Source organism: Dermacentor silvarum, chromosome 8, assembly GCF_013339745.2.
Source record: "Dermacentor silvarum isolate Dsil-2018 chromosome 8, BIME_Dsil_1.4, whole genome shotgun sequence".
In the NCBI taxonomy this organism is placed as follows: Eukaryota; Metazoa; Arthropoda; class Arachnida; order Ixodida; family Ixodidae; genus Dermacentor; species Dermacentor silvarum.
Genome location: NC_051161.1, coordinates 146767149 through 146772671, shown reverse-complemented (window position 1 = coordinate 146772671; position 5523 = coordinate 146767149). Strand labels below are relative to the sequence as shown.

Below are 5523 nucleotides of genomic sequence, written 5' to 3'. Positions count from 1 at the left end.
GTATTCAAGTACATTCACATTGGCCAGTTCAGGATAGCTGGTGATAACAATATCAAGAGTTGTGTGCGCACCTCTTGGAACAGATGCAACCTGTGTCATTTGGAAAAGACCTAATAGGTGACGAAAGTCGGAATATCTATATATACTGCGGTCATTATTCTTTTAAACGTTTTTGAATCTGTATTAAGATTTCATATAGTTATTGAACGAAATTTAAGGGAAAATCTAGGGTCGATATCAGGAATCTACGAAAGAGCGACGTGCTTCAGCTGACACAATCCACATAGTCTCCAGTGGATTGTCGATAATGGCGGGAGTGATATTATTATGTTTCTTTACTGGAATCAGTCTACTTTAATGACAATATTGAATCGCACTACAGTATTCGTTTGCTATGGTTTTTGTCCCACATGTCGGTATAGTCCCAATTACTGCAGCCCAGTCTAATTCCCCCTTCAGTGAGTCGTTTGACGCCTTACTGAAGCGACAATATCATGAAACGCAGTCATGATGCTGAATGGTTAAACCAGGCCCCGTGCACCTTTTATCTTGTGCCATTATATACTGGCACGTGGCGTGTCACTGTTACTGATGCAATGTTCGATTTTTGTTTTTGGTGAAACATTTAGTATATTTTTCTAAATCTTGTAATTTACCCCTGCTACAATAATAGCCCTTTGGGCGCATGTAGTAATCTTAATAAGTTATACAAATAAAGGTAAGTCCTCCATTCCTGAAGACCGTCCCTACGGGTCTCGATAAAAATATTGCTTTATCAGCATTGGCCACACTTATAAACAATCATTAGCACGCGCGGCCATCCCGGCGCATTTTTCTGAACTAGTTTTCCGCAATACGCTTTCCTTACTTAAAGTGGGTCACGCGAGGCGTAGCCTCCGTCAATTTATTCTGGCCGTCGACGAAACTCCGTTCCGTCGATAGCTCAGTTGGTAGAGCGGTGGACTGTAGAGGCACCTTCGAGGCAGTCATCCATAGGTCGCTGGTTCGAATCCGGCTCGACGGATGTGTTTTTTTTTTTTTTACTCACCTAAGAAAGTTTAACGTTAGTACTGTGCTTGCTGCGGCATACTATGTTGCACAAGCAGCCCGAAGACACGGGAGTTGCCATGCTAACACGATTTACAGGAACCACACGGCTACGGTGCCCATGGCTCCCGGAAGCAGCTGTGGCATGCGGCTGCCCAGGCCTGTTGCGGGCGCGTGCAATGGTCACGTGGCAGTCGGCGTTCGTGGACATTCACCATTCATAAACAATGCAATCGTGGCGCCGCTTCTCATTTGCTATGCAGGAGAAATACAACCGTGTATAGAAATATTGCACTGTTCTGGTAGTTCGTAAGACATAGCGTTATTATATTCCAGCGCAGAAACGGGACAACCATATGATGAGACAGCGGGCAATGTTGACACGACAGAATTTCGTCAGCGTTGCGTTTGTTTCCCAGTCGGAAAAGAGACTTTATTCGGCACGCGTCGTGTAAGCTGCAAGGCTCGATGCGAAGAAGGTGTCTTTTCCTATTTCCTCCTTCTGTGATCACAGCTTATGTAGTGCGTTCGTTTTTAGTTTGAACATTTTTTTTTTAGAAAAAGCCCACAGTGGTTACTGGAGGCACGCCACTACAGATTGAGTATCGGCAAGGCGGACATCATTTGCAAGAAAAACCAGAGCAATTCTTTGTTATAAACTTCATGGCGCACGCTTATATCAGAAAGCTCAAGTGAATTGAGATAATATTCTAGTTCCGCGTTTCAGCATTTCAAAACATCAATGTAAAGCGAAATAACTGACCTGAAATAATTCGTTGAATTTACCTGCTTATCTACGCAGCACTGCGAAGCGCGGCTCGCATTGCAACCCTCCTGTGACGTAACAGGGCGGTGCAACATGAAGCTTGGCTATACGGTGTGACAAAGCGGTGCCTCTCGCCCCCGGTGCAGAAATGACTATGCAACCAATCACGAGTTGCGAGCAATCGGAATCAATTTTTTTTTATTTTACGCCACTCTGCTACGTCACAGGAGAGCGGCACCGCGAGGCAGGCTTCGCAGTGCCACGTGCATAATCAGGTAAATTTAACGAAAAACTTGACCCCAATTACTTCGGTTTACATGACCGTTTGCTGAAGTGATGAAACATGAAACTAGTGTTTTATTATAGTTCCCTTCAACCTTGCATTATAAACGCGTGCCGTAAAGTTTGTAAGTACGAAGTTCATCAATTTAATTACTTTAGTTAGTAAGCGCACTGCTTTGGTTTGTTTTGTATTTTTTGTTTTGGACACAGAGTTATTCGGTAATGACACGATTCTCCTAATCTTTCCTGGCTTTTTTTTTAGTGCTCAATGTAAAAACAAAAGAACGCTATATTCTGCTGAATCCTACAATAAACATGACTTCACAACTCTCCGTGTTGTCTTGCCTGTCTGGTTGTTTCGTTTATGCAGTGGAAAACACCACCATATAAAAGACGTTCAATACAATAAATGCTACCATTTTCGCCGATATTTCACCTCTGATCTAACAGCTTTTTTGTTTACTTAGAAACCCATATACAACATAATAACCATAGTGTCACGCATTCGCTTTTTCTTCAAAGTTTCTTGGGAGCTGTCATCTCGAAGTTAAGTTATAGCGACAGTTGATATTCTCTCTTCAAGGACTCTAATTTATGTGGCTTATATCTCCGGTTGGCTGAACTGTGGGCACTGTGACAGAGTCTCTCAAGCTGCCACATATTCAGACACAATTTCACATCATCATCATCATCGTCATCATCAGCCTATATTTATGTCCACTGTAGGAGGAAGGCCTCTCCCTGCGATCTCCAATTACCCCTGTCTTGCGCTATACTCGGCGACAGCTTTTCTTGACAGCACTGTGGAAGCTTCAGAGCCGAACCGCCTGCATGCGCGCGCGCCAGGAAATATTACCTGTTTTATTTTCTGATTCTAAGAGTTACTTGGCCCGAATAAATAAAACTTTCTTAATTATAAATATTGAACAAGTATGGGAAGCTGCTTATGAAAAAAAGGTTATCGTGCGCCTTAATTTTTTTCTTTTTTATTTCTTGGACGGCACCACGTTTTCTGCACCGCCTGCTGGTGGCTCTCGCAGTAAACATGGCGTCCCCGGTGCCGGCGGTACCGTGTGTGGCCGCAAACTCTCCTTCTCGTTCTCCGAGGAGGCTATACTCTAAATGTTACAAGAAGTGGGTCTCCAAACAAACCACGCAGGTTATCTGCAATATCTACGCTGGAGTAAGGCGCCGACAGCCCGAGCTGTCGACGAATACGTTTTGCTAAACACACTAGCCCTGCGAGCTAGCGAAAACCGAAACTGGAACTGAAATCGGCTGCAAGCTGCCGGACTACTTGCGTAGTAACACAAATGTGCGGAGGCCCCGCCTCCGTAGCCTTCGCTCCAATGTCAAGAAACGCTGTCGCCGAGTATAGCTGCTTCCAACTTGCGTCTGTAAATTTCCTAACTTCATCCCCCCACCTAGATTTCTGCCGTCCTCGACTGCGCTTCCCTTCTCTTGGTATCCATTCTGTAACTGTAATGATCCACCGGTTATCCATCCTACGCATTACATGGCCTGCCCAGCTCCATTTTTTCCGCTTAGTGTCAACTAGAATATCGGCTAACCCCATTTGCTATCTGATCCACACCGCTTTCTTCCTGTCTCTTAACGTTAGGCCTAACATTTTTCGTTCCATTGCTCTTTGTGCAGTCCTTAACTTCTTCTCGAGCTTCTATGTTAACCTCCAAGTTTCTCCCCATATATTACCACCAGTAGAATGCAATGATTGTACACTTTTGTTTTCCACGACAGTCGTAAGCTCCCAGTAAGGATTTGGTAATGCCTGCCGTATGCACTCCATCCCAATTTTATTCTTCTGTAAATCTCTTTCCAGTGATCAGGATCCCCTGTAAGTAACTGACCTGGATGAACCTACTCCTTTACAAACTCTAGAGGCTTACTGGTGATCCTCAATTCTTGTTCCCTTGCCAGGCTGTTCAACATTATCTTTGTCTTCTGCATATTAATCTTTAACCCCACTCTTGCACTTTCTTGTTCCTCAATCATTTGTTGTAATTCGTCCCCATTGTTGCTGAATAGGACAATGTCATCTGCAAACCGAAGGTTGCTGAGATATTCGCCGTCGATCCTCACTCCTAAGCCTTCCCAGTGTAAGAGCTTGAATACTTCTTCTAAGCATGCAGTGAACAGCATTGGAGAGATTGTGTCTCCTTGCCTGACCTTTTCTTTATAGGTTACTTTCTACTTTTCTTGTGGAGAACCAAGGTAGCTGTGAAATCCTTGTAGATATTTGCCAAGATAATCACGTATGCCTCCTGTACTCCTTGATTACACAATGCCTCTGTGACTGCTCGTATCTCTACTGAATCTAATGCATTTTCATAATCTATGAAAGCCATGTCGAGAGGTTGATTGTACTCTGCAGATTTCTCTATTACCTGATTGATGACATGGATATGATCCATCGTAGAATATTCCTTCCTAAAGCCAACCTGTTCTCTTGGTTGGCTGAAGTTAAGTGTTGTCCTGATTCTATTGGAAATTATCTTCGTGAATACTTTATACAATATTGAAAGCAAGCTAATGGGTCTATAATTCTTCAATTATAGACCGATGTTCTTTAACGTCTCCCTTCTGATGGATTAGTATAATGTTGGTGTTCTATAGTTGATATTTAACTTATTTTTGGCAGTTGGCAGAGCGCTTGAAGCGTGATCCACCTCCGCCGCGGGTCGAGCCCGTATTGCACAATCTCCGGGATCGGCCCACGCATGCCTGTCCACGTGCCGTGATACGGACGTAAAATAAATATTAAGAAATACAAACGTACACCGTATGTACCAGTTGCTGGATCAGTCATGGCTTTGTTTATACAGAATGTTAGGGAATGAACACCAGATAAATAAATATTAACAATATTACCACGCAAAGCGCCGTCTGCGTGTAGCAAGAACAAAAAAAGGGAGGCAGAAAAAGGTGTCGAGGACACCTACAGATTATATATTAGAAGGCAGTCGGAACAACTCTACTAGAGAACTCAGAAAGGATCACGCTTAGCCTTTTGCGAACGCGCATATTTTCTCTAAGTACGGTGTCAAAATCGAGCCCCTCTACAGTCACGAGTGTCGGACCACAAACAAAAAAAAATGAGTAAAAAGACTATGGAGGTGCTGGGTATCGATCCCAGTACCTCTCGCATGCTAAGCGAGCGCTCTACCATCTGAGCTACACCCCCGACACGGTCTCATGGCAACAAAACAGCTACTGCACAGGGTGCAACGCCTTACTTGTGAAACTAGGACGAAGGGCAGATTGAGAGCGCAGGAGGGGGTGTGACGACTGGTTTTTGCCGGGACCTCGCTTCGCATTGTAAACTTAGCGCCGCGGCGCATTACGTGTTCAGGGTCAAAATTACATACTGGGGATTTACGTGCAAAAACCACGATCACTCATGAGGCGCG

At 44.1% G+C, this 5523-nt stretch overlaps 2 non-coding genes across 2 annotated transcripts; one reads left to right on the top strand and one right to left on the bottom strand.

The window, feature by feature from the left end:
* Positions 1–932: 932 nt before the first annotated feature.
* On the top strand, positions 933–1024 carry Trnay-gua (transfer RNA tyrosine (anticodon GUA)). The gene is given in 2 exon segments: positions 933–969; positions 989–1024. It is a non-coding gene; the product is annotated as a tRNA-Tyr (tRNA).
* A 4200-nt stretch (positions 1025–5224) lies between these two features.
* Positions 5225–5297, bottom strand: Trnaa-agc (transfer RNA alanine (anticodon AGC)). Its single transcript has one exon. It is a non-coding gene; the product is annotated as a tRNA-Ala (tRNA).
* Positions 5298–5523: the final 226 nt, after the last annotated feature.